This window comes from Esox lucius, chromosome 8 (genome assembly GCF_011004845.1).
Source record: "Esox lucius isolate fEsoLuc1 chromosome 8, fEsoLuc1.pri, whole genome shotgun sequence".
In the NCBI taxonomy this organism is placed as follows: domain Eukaryota; kingdom Metazoa; phylum Chordata; class Actinopteri; order Esociformes; family Esocidae; genus Esox; species Esox lucius.
Genome location: NC_047576.1, coordinates 31,810,925 through 31,826,125, shown reverse-complemented (window position 1 = coordinate 31,826,125; position 15,201 = coordinate 31,810,925). Strand labels below are relative to the sequence as shown.

Sequence of the window (15,201 nt, the reverse complement as noted above, 5' to 3'; positions counted from 1 at the left end):
TAATAAATAAGTAATTTTTGTGCAGGTGTAATGTACATCAGGTAGGTGGATATGATATATACAGTATATGCAATATGAACAGCACTGAATGACAGGATGACAAAAAAATTACAGGATGACAGGTGGATGTTAGGGTCAGAGTTACTGGGTTGTTATACAGGGATTGTGCCTGGCACTAAGTGTCTGAAGTTGACTGTTCATCAAAGTGTTCCTGTGTCTGTTCGTTTTGGCGTACAGTGCTTTGTAGCACCTACCAGAGGGGAGGGGCTGGAACAGGTTGTATCCAGGTTGTGATGGATCTGCAGTGATGTTTCCTGGCCTTTTACTGACAGTTTTTTTTTGTCCTGGATGGAGGGCAGGTAGGCACCAATGATATTTTCTGCAGTTCTGAGTGTCCGTTGTGGTCTGTTCCTTTCCAATTTCGTGGCAGATCCAAACCAAACAGTGATGGATGTTGGCTGGACGATGGCTGGACAGGTTAAGCTTCTTAAGCTGGCGCATCCTCTGCTGGGCCTTTATAATGATGACGTCTATGTTGGGCTCCCACTTTAGATCCTGGGAGATAGTGGATCCCAGAAACCTGAAGGATTTAAAAATGTATTATTGGTATTATTTTGGGGTAAATTCAAACTGAAATGTGTTGCTTGCATAATCCGTCTGCTATAGAAGCTCCCATTTCACACAGATGAAAAAAGCAAAAACACAACAACAAGGACATTACCTCCTTACTGTACCGATGGCCACCAACCATGAACCATTTGTCACATTTGCTGGATAAACTCCCACATTTGAAGAATCGTTGGTCAGCTTGTGAATTTTCTATAGGAAAATTCACAAAAAAGAACATTCGACAGAAGTTGGAGATTGGTGATATATGTACCATTTGTAAAGAAAACATGAGTGAGCAGGCAAAACACATGTCTTTTATTACTTTCTTATCACAGGAAAAAAATTACTGCACCCCTGTTCAAGAGTCTACATATCCTTAGTTCTTAATACTATGTATTGCCCCCTTTAGCATCAATGACAGTGTGCAGTCTTTTGTAATAGTTGTCTATGAGGCCCTTGCAGGTGGTATAGCTGCCCATTCAACTTGGCAAAATGCCTCCAGGTCATGCAAAGTCTTTGGTCATCTTGCATGAACTGCATGTTTGAGATCCATGCACCTCGCTGTGCGCCACACCTGCACTAATTAGCCCCCGTCTTAAGAAGACTTGTGGCAGATCACAGCGCCAACCCATCCCAATACACGGAATGGCTCCAACACAACCCGGCCCCTAATTGTTCATGGCACTTCAAGACATAACAATTACAAATGTATTCATGTATGGAGACATTAAAACAACAAAGAAGATCTTACAACAAAAACAACAAACAAACAAAGAACCAAAACCCTCCTTGGTGTGTTTTTTAACTTTTACATTGACTGTTCTACCAATAAGCCTAATTTTGTCACTGGTCTTTCAATTACATTTGTTTTGGTTCTGATTTGCAACGATCTGACTATACCCGATTTGTCTGGAAACGGTTTAATAATCTTTCCAATCATCCAAGAATTTCGTGGTGCTGTAGCATCTGCAATTAAAACGATATCTCCTGTCGTAAGATTACGTTTTGTTTTGTTCCACTTTTGCCTTTCCTGTAGAGTAAAGAGATACTCTTTTGTCCACATTTTCCAGAATAAATCTGAAAGATATTGAGCCTGTTTCCACCTTCGTCTTACGTACTGGTCCTTTTGATCAAACAGACCTGGAGGCAAAACTGGTTTCCTTTTCAATGTAAGAAGATGGTTAGGTGTCAATGGCTCTAAATCATTAGGATCCTCAGAAACTCTTGCAATTGGTCAGTCATTCAAGATTGCTTCGGCTTCACATAAGACTGTGACTAAGGTTTCATCAGTTAAAGCCCATAGACGTAAAACAGATACTAAGACCTTCCTGACCAGTCTGATCATGCTTTCCCAGGCACCGTAATGATGTGAAGCTGTAGGTGGGTTGAACGTCCACTTGATGTTGTCGTGTATTAAGGCTTTCTCAATTGATCCGTTGTTTAACTCTGCAATTGCTTTTTTAAGCTCCTTCTCTGGACCTTTGAAATTTGTACCATTGTCTGAGCGAAAGTGTGCTACAGGTCCTCTTCGGCATATGAATCGACGAATAGCATTGCTACAGGAGTCTGTGTCTAATGAGTGTGCCACTTCTAAATGCACTGCTCTGCTGGCCATGCACGTAAAGATGACCCCATAACGTTTCACATAGGAACGTCCTTGGTTTACCTCAATGGGACCAAAATAGTCCACTCCCACGTATGTAAATGGAGGCAAGTCTGGAGTAATCCTTTCTTCGGGCAGATCAGCCATTGTTTGATCACACATTTTTCCTTTGTGACGTTTGCAAAAAGCACAATTTGACAAGATTTTCCTTGCTGCTGCATTGGCATGAGTGACCCAGAACTTCTCTCTCAATTTGGAGAGGATGTAATTTCTCCCACCATGCCTCGTCTGTTCATGAACATTTTTAAGAATTAACTTGGAGCTGTACTAACCTTTACACAGGATGACTGGGTGTTTGGTTTCTTTGGGCAACTCAGCCCTGGACAATCTTCCACCTACTCTTAACAGTCCATCCTCTAGAACAGGATTCAGTTTGTAGATAAGGCTACACCTTTTCACGGGTTTTCCTGTCTTTAGTGCACAAATCTCTTTGTCAAATCTTTCCCTCTGACAGAACTGAAGGATAGCGTTTTCTGCTGCTAATAGATCTTCAGTTGATACACTGTGTCGTCCCAACGACTATCTGGCTTCAAACGTTTTCTTGTCAGCATAAAGATCAGCCATTTCAACAAGTTGCTTCCTTCTTCGACTCAACTCCAATAGAATCTTTTTGACCTTGAGTAACCATGCAACTGCAACCTTTAACCTTTTCCAGTCAGATAAATATGTGATGAGTTGATTGGTTGCATTATCCTCTTGAACAGTTAGTGTTTGTAAAGACCTCCAGTTTGACCTCTGGATCATCCTCTTCCAATGTGGTGTCTACTTCACGCTGTAACCATGCTTCTTTTGCTATCCACAGAAATTCTGGACCTGATAGCCACGTTTTGCTGTTCAGAAGCTTATGGACTGTTAGTCCTCTAGATGAGTCATCTGCAGGATTTTGTTTTGTGTGAACATACCGCCACTGTGCTGTGTCTGAAGCTTCCCTAATGACGGTTATTCCGTTGGCCACAAATGTTCGAAATCTTTTGTTTTCATTGCTGATGTACTTCAAGACTGTACTACTATCAGTCCAGAAACAGGAACCTGCCAAAGAAAGCTGTAACTCTGATTTTACCATCTTGCCCACCCGAACAGTGAAAACAGCAGCAGTGAGTTCCAAACGAGGAATGGTTACAGGTTTAAAAGGTGCTACTCTGGCTTTTCCAAGAAGGAAACATGTACATGACTTTTGTTCTGTAACCTTAGGTATGTTACAGTGCCATATCCCCTTTCACTGGCATCAGCAAAGTGGTGCAACTGAGCAAGGACTGGTGTTCCAAAGTCGTGTGGTTTCAAGCACCTACTCAACCTGAACTCTGAGATCTCTTTCAGGTCAGTCAACCAATTTATCCATTGTTGTTTTAAGGCTTGTGGAATTTCTTCATCCCAGCCATAGTTCACTCTGCACAACTCTTGTCAAATGTGCTTGGCTGGAAGGACTGGCACAAGGTACCCCAGAGGATCGTACACTGAACTAATAACTGATAGAATCCCTCGTCGTGTTTGCATCCGTTCCTTGCACTTCATATGAAAATTAAATTAGTCATTTTCCAGACACCAGTGTAGCCCCAGTGCCCTTTCAACTGGGAGTTGGTCTATGTCCAAATTGAGTTCACTTACACTTTTGGAGTGTTCTTTCTCAGGAATGGTTTGAAGGACTTGGCGACTATTACTGATCCATTGTGAAAGATGAAAACCTCCTTTCTTGCAAAAGTCAGCCAGGTCTTGGACAATTTGTACCGCTTTTTGCACAGATGGCGAGCTTTTCTATGTCGTCCACATAGAAATGTCTATGTACTGGGTCAATCACATCGTCCGTATAACTGCTCCAATTGTCGTCTGCAGTCTTCCTTAAAGCATAACAAGCACAACTAGGCGATGATACTGCTCCAAAGAGGTGTAGTCATTCTGTACTCTTCAACTTGCTGGCTCAGATCTCCATTAGGCCACCACAGGAACCTTAGAAAGTCTTTGTCTTCCTCAGCCACTTTGACTTGATAGAACATAGACTTCACATCAGACATAAAAGCAACTGGTTCTGGTCGGAATCGTAGAAACACTCCTATTAAGGAACTTGTGAGGTTTGGACCCTGCCGAAGCTGTTCGTTCAAAGAAGTTCCTTTAAACTTAGCTCCACAGTCGAAGACAACTCGCAACTTGCCTTTGCGTGGGTGATATACTCCATGATGAGGAATATAGAACAGGTCATCTTCTCCACAACGCAATTCATCTTGCGGTACTATTTCAACATAGCCACTACTGATGACATTCTCCAAAAAGCTAGCGTATTCTTGGTGAAACTTCTCATTTCTTTCCATTTTCCTTCTTAGTCCAATGAGGCGCTGTTGAGCAAGACAACGATTGTTTGGCAGTGCCACCTCCTGGGCTTTGAATGGCAGCTTTAAAATGTAATGTACGTCTTAATTTTACAGATTGATCTATTATTTCCATGAATCTTGCCTCCTGCCTTGACAGTTCTTCTTTGTCGTCGGCGATCTTTTCATTGAAGTCACTTTGGTACTGCTTCTCCAATAGCAGCTGAAGTGATTCCTCAGATACTCTGTTTACAGCAACACTACGACAGCCATTGTCATCCATGTTATCCTTGCAATCCTTTCCTAAGCCATTGACCACCCACCCTAATAGGGTTTTAACAGCAAAAGGACCCTCACCTTGACTATTCACAATTTCCCATGGTTTCAGCAACTTTGAAGCATTAGTACCTATTAATAACTCCACTTTAGCATCAATTTCAGGGATTTTAATGTGCTCAAGGTAAGGCCACTTGGTAAGGTCTTGTTTTATGATGTTTGCTGTATTTACTGGCATCTTTTTCTGTGTGTAAACATTTGGAAGACTGTAGTACCTTGTTCCATTAAGGCTAGCTATTTCAAGTCCATTCACAATGTATGTTGACACTGATGTCTTTGGGCTCATTGTTAGCAAACATAATTTTGACTTTGTCCCAGTGAGATTAAGCCTGCGCATAAGAGCTTCAGAGCAGAATGTGGATGTTGAGCCATTGTCCAGAAATGCATAGGTCTGAATCACATTATTGCCTTTTGGTGCTTTTACCTGAACTGGCAGGATGGAGAGCATTCCATTGCTACCGGCCCCGGTCTGGCTCCCAAATGTCTGAGCTGACACAAGCATATGGTTTACAGCTGGTTTAGGTTCATTGGGGTAGATGCCGCTGATGTTCATTGATTTGTCCACTTGTTTAACGTGAATGTGTAAAGCTGTTGGATGGCTCTGTTTGCATTTTTCACAGGTTTTACGCTTATCGCAATTTTGCTCAAATGCCCAGTGTTGAGACACCCAAAGCATACTCCTCTTTCCTTTAAGAAGTTGATCTTTTCACAATGTTTGTTTTTGGCAAATCGTTGACATTCATCCAGACTGTGATCTTGTAAATAGAATTAACAATTGATGCTGATGTTGCTTTCCCTCTGTTTACCTTCTTGTGTGTCCTTGTGTTGAACTTTGCTAACAGCACAGACGTTCGTAGCAAAGTTGTCTTGCTTCAACTTAGACTTTGCTGTATAGACATCCCTTTTAACCTGCCTTTCTCTTTCAGTAGTTTGAATATCACCAAAAATAGGGTCAGACAAGATTCTGACTTGATATTCCACGAAGTGTACAACGTCTTTAAAGTTGGGTCTGCGGTTGTGTCTCTCCCGAATGTCACATGCACAACTTCTAAATGTTTCCCTCAATTTAAAAGGACGTTTTAAAACAATCATTTTGAGGTTAGCAGACATTTTCAGCTCTTTCATGTCCTCTAAATCTGACATTGCATTATTGCATCCGCGTAAAAATAATGGACAGTCCTGTAGTAACGAACCACTTTCAGCCTTCACCACAGGCCAGTTGAGAACCTTTTCCATATATGCTGCTGTGATCTTTGTTTCATTACCAAAGTGTTCCTGTAGGAGGGCTTTAGCTGTTTCAAAGCCTCTCTCTGGACTCATATGTAAACAACTTTGTACAAGGTCGTGTGGGCGCCCTCTGGTGTACCTTTCCAGAAAATACATGCAATCACCTTTAGATGCAGCCTTTTCCTCCACACAGTGCCTGAAAGCTTCCATGAACATTTTGAACTTCAGTGGGTCACCTTCAAAAACAGGAATTTGTCTTGATGGCAGTTGGCTTCCTCTGTGTTGTTGTATGAGCAGCTCGGATATTTCATTTTGCTTTTGCAGAATTCGTTGTGTATAATTGTCATCAACTGCATGTGCAACATTTTCAGTGGATCTTGCAACTGCAAAAGGTAAGCCTTTGTTTCTCATCAATCTGGTAGACTTCTCATGGCTTGCATCAGGAATGTCAGGTCCTTCTTTCGATTGTTGCTTCTCAAAGTAAGATCCCATTCTATCCTGATCTGAAAATGCTTGCAGTATTGCCAACTCTGCATCTGAGGCTTCAATCTCAGCATCCATTTCGACATGTTCCATTCTTTTGCGTATTGATTCCGCCACCCTTTCCAATTCATGCTTCTTTTTTAGCGCTGATGCTCGTGCCAGGAGTGCAGCTTTCTTGGCTTCTGCTTGCGCAAGTGCAACTTTAAATGCAACTTTGCTTGATCGACTTAAAATTTCACTGTTGCGGCTTTTAGTGCATGATGATGTTCCAACATTTGATACACTGTCCGTTGGCTTTTTATCATCTTCAAAGTGAACATGTACAATAGTAAACATTTTTGTACTCTTAAATTTTTTTTCCACACACTGGCAAAATTAATTCACACTTAAAAGCTTTGCTTTGAACCAGGTTTCATGCTTTTCCTTTTCATCCGCAGGTAACAACTCAAGCAGATTTTTATGTGCAACCTTAGCATCGTTAATCAAGGCTTGATATTTGCTGAAGCTACTTTTTATTTCAGTTTCATTACCAGACTTGTGCATTAAACCTTGAACAGTTTGTTTGATGTTAGCAGCTTTACTCAATTTGGATATTCTTAGCGTCTCTAAATAACTTAGTTTGGAAAGCAGTGCTTTTGTTGTAAGTTTTATAGACCTTTTTCTCACAGAGGCTTCTTCCTCAACATTTTGTAAGTCAGCCGACACCACCCCAGATAGCAAAAAATATCCGCAAGGCTTCTTTTTGCCGCCGGCCCTTAGCTGTCGGCTATAGGTGCGTCCTGCTGGCGGGGATGAAACGTTTGCCGCCGAATACGTCACTCCCATTTCTTGCGAGATTTTTTGACTGCTTCATTTTCTCTGGCGGTTGCCTGGGTCTAAAAACCGCGGTCCTTCGGCGGCAAGACGCTTTTAAATAGGCTACTCTCAAAATCGACCGGCCATGTTGGTTTGGACACATTCGCATCAGTTCATCGCTCAATCGCGAGTTACAGTCTGCTAGTTAGCAAAGTCATCAACTACCATCGTTTAAGTAAGTACATGTTTCCTTTTTGTGTAACGCAATATTATGTTGACATTGTTTTTAGTTTATATATTTAAAATGTGTAGTCATCTTTGTTCTGGCCTAACTAGCTAAAGTAGCCTTGTTAACGCAATGTTGTTAGTACATGTTGAATTTTAACGAGCTATAATAGGTAGCAAAAGCTTTACATCTAGAAAACACTCAAATTTAAACTTAGTCTTTCTTACAAAAATAACAATGTATATATGTTGTTTAAATTATTTTGTTTGCCTGAACAAGTATGCTGCTAGTCCAGTAGCTAGAGTAAGTGTTAGCTAGCACATGCTGTTTTGCCTTTGTTACACACTGTGGCTAGCATGTTTTGTGCTGTGTTGCTACTGTACTGGATTTAAGGCGATTGTGATTTCTAATTCTCTGAACTGCTGTACGTTTTATGTTTGAGGAACATTCTGTGTTCACTTGAATCACAACACCCAATGAATACATTTTATTTTTAACAATTTCACTGTTCCATATTTGGCTGATAATGTTTCCCCCCCACAGCATAGCTACTGTATATTCCTAACGTTAACAATCCGGTTTTGTTGCAGATACCTTGGCCAGAGCATAACCGATTATCTTCACCCAAGAGACCTACTGTTGGTCAATCGTTTTGGTTTTAAAGGTAAATACATTGTTAGTCACAATGTTTAGTTACTGGGCCAAAAGGAAAATAATAATGAAAAGAATTGAGAGGGACAAACAGGACATTCACTTGAATCACTACATTCTACAGAAGTTGCATTGATTCCAGAAAACCAGGAAAAGGTTGAGCCATCTGTAGACTTCAGAGTTGGTATGTAAAATGTATTGCTGTGATGCTTAATTTGTGATCCTGTAACTAAACTGTACACTTTGTTAGATTTTCAAATTTCTGTTCCCTCTTTCTCAGAACCAGGTTTCTCCCTAGTAATCCAGACTCCACTTCAGAGCCAAGAGTTTGAGTACAAGTAAGTGATGTTATTTGTGATGTTTTTTGTCTTGGACGCTATTGCTTCTATTTAAGATTAGGAATCCTTTTATCCATAATCTGTTTTTCTTTAGGGCACTTGACTTTCTGGATAAAAGGTGTGGAGGTGTGTTGTACATATCATTAGCTTTGCACAGTTCCATTATTGTTTCATTACTGAATATGCAATCTCTGCAGTGAAATTAAAGCTGTTATGTTTTTTCCCCCAGTTCGTCAAGTACTAAACTTTACACCCCCAGCAGAAAATGTACCCTGGCAGCAAATGGGTGAAAAGGCTGGAGGTATGTAATACGTTGCGCTAAACTGTTACATTTAAGTCCAATTCATTACATGTATGCAATAACTTCAAACATATTTTTACGTCAATGATTATCAATAGGAGAAAGTCATCGCTCCGTTATTGGCCCTTGGACTCCCCTGGCATCGCATGTACAGCATGAAGTTTTCAGCAATGAAGGTATATTCTTGGCCTATGTCCTAATGTCCAGTTTTTTAACAGTTTTGAAAATAACTGTGCCTTTAGTTTTCCAGAACGAGAACCAAGCCCTGAGGGAGGAGAACCAAGCCCTGAGGGAGGAGAACCAAGCCCTGAGGGAGGAGAACCAAGCCCTGAGGGAGGAGAACCAAGCCCTGAGGGAGGAGAACCAAGCCCTGAGGGAGGAGAACCAAGCCCTGAGGGAGGAGAACCAAGCCCTGAGGGAGGGGAGCCATGCACGAGCAGGTGAGAACATGCACGAGCAGGTGAGAACATGCACTCTTTCTTTAATTTTACTTTTTTGTGTGTAATGTAGGTTCAGAATGACCATATGCCTTTCATTTTGTAGCTTCGGGTGACAGCGGCTCGCTTCAAGAGCAGGTGAAGCTATTTGGGACAACGCTGAAGATGTTTGCTCGCACTGGGCAATCAGGTACAACTTGCAAACAACACCTGTGGTTGTTGATTTAATTCCCACTGGGTCCACATGTACGTGTATTAGACCTAGGTATAAATGTCATTGTTTAGTAATTGAGGGACCAGGACTGACTACTTTATTCTTTTATTCTGGGAACCCCTGTAGGTGCAGATCAGACCCTAGTGCTGCAACGTCTTGGAGAGTTTGGCGATGTTGTGCGTAGCATGGAAAACAAAATGGACACTATGCTGCAACATTTCAGTGCCAATGTGTCTGTTTGAGAGCTATCCCTGCCAGGGGATGTTACTCCCCCTAGACACCCAGGAAGATTTGGTGTTTCTTGACAGCATTTTGAGGGAGGATAAAGAGCTCCAGGAACGATTTGTAAGTGTGTTGTTTTCGTTTATAAGGCCGTAGGGTAATCTAAAAAGTCAAATTAAGTTTGTACACTGTATATTCTACAGTCTAAATCCACAGCCTGTCACATTTTATATTTATGTATGAGAAGCTTGCGAGAAATGTAATTTAACACATTTTCAGCTTCGGTTTTTGGCTATCAAATGTGGGAGGGACCTGAAGACAACAGTGTGGAGAATGCTTCAGAGTATTTTCTCTAATAACCTTGCCGTTAATACAACCTGGACTGGTATAGGGGATAAAACCTGTTTTAGAGACCTGTTCCTGAAGACCATTGTTCAAAGTAATTTTTTTAAGTAGATGCCCTTATGCCATTCAAATGTAATGACAGATCTGTATTTTCTACAGGGGCCCTCCGGAAGAACCCGGCAACCCAGGATGCCACTGATGAGGCGGTCCAGGTTAGCGTTACACGTTACCTGAAAGGAGCATCAGACTGTGAAGGAGGAAAAAGCCGCCCAGCTGAGAAGGACCCACAGCCAACCCCTTAAAACTAGGCTGACTACTGACACCCCAGCATCCCTGAACTGGAACACTTTCTTTATCCTGCAGTCAGTAACATCAAGAAGCCAGAAGTGCCAGACTACACTCACCAAACCCACCCTGTTTTTTTTGTATTAACTTTAGTATTGGCTTATTTCATTCCGTCTTAACGATTCTATTATAGTTTGTAAATCCTATTTCATACCTGTTACTTGATATTGCGCATTAACTAGTACCAACATTCTACTTTCATTTCATCACTATGCTTAACTGTTATTCAATTAATAATAGCTTGGAAATACTATTTCGTACCTCTGATACTTGATATTGCACAGTACCTGGTACCAAATATTCTACTTACTCTGTTTTTAACATCAGCATTTTTCATTCCATCACAGTGCTTAACTGTTATTCTATTGTTAAATATAGCTTGTAAATCCTTGTGCCACAGGTCAGCATTGCAGTTATAATGGTCTGTTCTACTACTGTTTTTACCTCTGTATTTTTATATATGTATATCAAGTTTTGTTTATCACAGATACAAGAGACACATCTTAATGCAGCATGGTGTAAATATTGTGCTCCAGGTCAGCAATGCCATTATAATGGAATATTCTACTCTAGAGCTTTACTCAATGGCTTGAAAATGTGATGTTCTACCTCGTTTTATTTGGTATCCTGCACATTCTTAGGTACCAAATATCCTCATTACTTGTTATGTTTACTGGTAATTATTTTCATCCCAGAGCTGACCTCTATATTATTAACAATGATTGTGTTTGTGTTATAATTTGCTTGTATGGCTGTTCTTTTTTTTTTAACCAACATTTTATTGGAAACCTGCATGTTCTGTGTGTATTTATGTTTATTTTTTTCTGCCTATTATTTATTTCAGTGATCTGACACATCTTGTTTGAATGACAGTTACTATACTTTGAAATGTGGAATTAAAACACCAAATGGAAATTACCTGGTTACATGTTACCTGGTTACCTTGATTATTTTCATCCATTTTACTTCGTTTTCAATCAACTACCCAAAAAACAACAACACTTCAAAATATCATGAAAACGAGCATCACAATCAGAAATAAAGCATAAACACATTCATTTTCTTGTAAACCCTTTGACCCAAATGTATCTTATTTCAAGTCCTCGTTTAATTGAAAATGTAAATGTCAATAAACCAAATGTCAATGTATTGTGTTATCTTGTCACACTCTTGCTGTTTATACTGCAGCTCTGGCTCATACATCTTATGTGTGCGTGTGTTAACTGCTCATACCTCGTTTACTTGTTTCACGTCCAAGATAACTTTCCTTCATTTGGAGACGTAGTATATGCATCGAAATGTCCAATCACTGTCCAATGTGAGAGCGCTCTCATCAATGTGAGGCACAAAGCGTTTTATTTTCGGACATCCGTTACCGATCACCGCTGTCCGTCAACGACCTCCGCCCGTCATCACTGCTTCCTGGCCGCCTCGCTATCCAATGCGCCAGCGTTTCCATTCAGCCGATCACAGTCGAGAACTAGGTGCGTAAAACAGCACAGCAAGGATCGTGTCGTATAAACTTGATCAGACTTGTCCTCATATAGAGAGGGTTTTTACTAAATGTTGGCGCACATTTAAGTTGTTTTGCACGCGTGTTTTCGACAAGCTGTTTCCTCTTGGGTTAAATAGTAAAATTTAAAAAGATTCACTAAAAATAAACTTTCAAAATACTGAACTTAAAGTGGGATATGCCAATCCATTTATTAACATTACGAAAAATAAAACATTTCTCAGAAAAAACGTAACTTTCAGTGTCCATGAGTTGCCTAAACGCCGTGTCTCACGGTCAAAAACCATGCACCTCGCTGTGCGTCACACCTAATTAGCCCCCGTCTTAAGAAGACTTGGGTTGGCGCAGATCACAGCGCCAACCCATCCCAATACACAGAATGGCTCCAACACTTAATGTCATTGTCATGCTGGAAAGTCCAAAAGCGTCCCATGCTCAGCTTTCGAGCAGAAGAATGCAAATTGTCTGCCAGTATTTTCTGATAACATGCTGCGTTCATCTTGCCATCAATTTTCACAAGATTCCCCGTGCCTTTAGAGCTCACACACCCCCAAAACATCAGTAAGCCACTACCATGCCTCACAGTGGGGATGGTTTTCTGTTCATTATAGGACTTGTTGACCCGTCTCCAAACATTGCGCTTATGGTTGTGACCATAAAGCTCTACTTTGGTCTTGTCTCTCCAAATTACAGTGTGCCAGAATCAATGAGGCTTTTTTGTGGCATTGGCGCACAAAAAGGCTTCTTTCTGGCAACTCAACCATGCAGCTCATTTTTGTTCAAGTATCGTCGTATTGTGCTCCGTGAAACAACCACACCGACTTTTTCCAGAGCAGCCTGTATTTCTCCAAAGGTTACCTGTGGGTTTGTCTTTGCATCCCAAACAATTCTTCTGGCAGTTCTGGCTGAAATCTTTCTTGGTCTACCTGACCTTGGCTTGGTATCAAGAGATCCCCGGATTTTCCAATTCGTAAGAAGTACTGACTGGCATTCCATCTTTATAAAGTTCCATTACCTTGTTACGCAGGTCTTTTGACAGCTCTTTTGTGCTCCCCAGGTCAGGCTTTCGAGACCGGAAACCAAACGCAGACCAGTAAGTAAATCAAGAGGATTTATTGAAAAGGAGTGAGGAGCGGGGTCATGGGTCGGAGGTTCCAGGTAAGTGAAGCAGGTGAGCAATCCGAGTGGTGTAATGAAACGTCCGATATCCCAGGTGGGTGGAGCTGGTGAGTATTCCGGTGGTGTGGCAGGGCATGTCCGATAATCCAGGTGAGACTGGGGAATCTCCCAGGGCAAGTGTGTCTAGGCAGGGTATGGAAAACAAAATGATGTGACTTGTACAAACAGGCGAACACGAAGACAGGGAACAAACGAAGCACAGAAATTAGCTGTTATGCAATGAACCTACTGAGGCTATCTAACAATTGGGCAGGGACGGGATGTCAGGAGTTATCCTAAATACCGCTGGTAATTAGCAGGGGCAGGAACAGGTGATTGTGGATAGGGTGCAGCTGGGCAAAGGAAACACCCCAGTGCAGACGTCAAGCCCCCTCACTCGTTGCCTGAGAGACAAGAACAGACAGATAGCAATCACACAGACAGAAGCGCACAGGGGAGAAACTCATTCAGCCACGAAACCAACAAAAAAACTGAAAACACACATGTCACGGAGGAGGGGTCGTGCCACCCCATGGCTCAGTATCTAGCCTGCTCAGTGCAAACTCATTGAATATTCATACACAGGCACTAACAGCAATTTAAAAAGCCACAGGTGTTGGAAATTCACCTTTAATTGCCATTTTCACCTGTGTGTGTGTGTCACCTTGTGTGTCTTTACAAAGGCCAAACATTCAAGGGTATGTAAACTTTTGATCAGGGCCATTTGGGTGAAATTTGTTATGATTTATAAAGGAGCCAAAAAAAGATTTGATAATAAATGGCTTCATATGATCACTATCCTTAAATATATATTTTTTTTTGCATGATCAGTCACATTTTCAAAATCAATGCCAAAATGTCACTACTCACTACCCTGGTTATGCATACCCTGGTTTGCATAACCAGGGTAAGCAAACTTCTGAGCACAACTGTTCAATGAGTTCAGGGCATCCAACCTCCTCCGGCTTTGTGTCTACCAAATTGCAAGTACGTGCCGCCCGAAATAAGGGACCGGCTGATCACATGGGCCCACATCTCACCTGCAACAGGGCAGCCAGGTATGGCATTCACTGTAGACATCCTGGCACACAAATACTGGTGGCCACACCTCAGCTGGGAGGTTCTTCGCACAAAGCAAATTCCCTTGGAAATTATATCTGCTACTTATTCCCCAAAGACCCTCTCAATACACTTTGTTACTGACTTATTGTTGTTGTTGACCGTTTTTCTAAAGCCTGCAGGTTCCTGCTCTCAGCCGGGGTGCCCACTGCCCTACAAGTTGCAGAAGCACTGTTTCAGCATGTCTTTGAACACTACGGTATTCTGGAAGACATCGCACACGACCATGACCCCAGTTCACCTCATGGCAATGGAGAACGTTTATGGAGGGGCTGGGGGTCGCAGTGTGCCTGACATCTGGATACTGATCCCAATCTAACAGGCAGGTGGAGCGACAGAACCAAGAGCTGACAGGCCAGGGGACTGGGCCAGGTATGTACCTAGGGCAGAGTATACCCCAAAATTCATCACACCATGCTTCTACCATCATGACTTCATTTCAGTGTGTGCTTGGGTACCAACCGGCCCTAGCTCTCTGGCACCGGAGCCAGACTGATGTTTCGGCCATGGATGACTGGTTTCGGAGTGCAGAAGTGCTCCCACGACTCCCCACCCCCTCAGCTGGAGATTAAGGGGCGGGCCGCTCATTGCTGGACCCCCGGCTTCACCTCAAACAGCGGTTGTGCATTATTGCTTGTGTAAAGGAACTTTGTGTATACATGTACAGTATACACATTCATGAACCACAATAGCTGGTTTTGGTAAGTCTCGGTGCTTGAAATAAACTCTGGTAAAGAGATGTTCACGTTTTGTTTACACACACACACACACACACTTTAGAAACAGCTGTCTCTCGCCGTTGCTTACAGTCTTTTCTGAACTAATGGCCCTTTTCCACTGCATGGTACCGGTTCAACAATCGCTTCATGGGGGTCAGTTCTTTACTGTGTTTAAACACGTCAATAGATGGCACTGTATA

At 41.9% G+C, this 15,201-nt stretch overlaps 1 protein-coding gene and 1 long non-coding RNA gene across 7 annotated transcripts in view; one reads left to right on the top strand and one right to left on the bottom strand.

Annotated features, from left to right (window-relative positions):
• LOC105010001 (complement factor H) overlaps positions 1–15,201 on the bottom strand; it is a 245,701-nt gene that overhangs the window by 43,551 nt on the left and 186,949 nt on the right. The gene's annotated exons all lie outside the window — the stretch shown is intronic.
• On the top strand, positions 9,329–10,393 carry LOC114839624. Its single transcript, XR_004576023.1, has 4 exons — positions 9,329–9,369; positions 9,473–9,556; positions 9,707–9,925; positions 10,307–10,393. It is a non-coding gene; the product is annotated as an uncharacterized LOC114839624 (long non-coding RNA).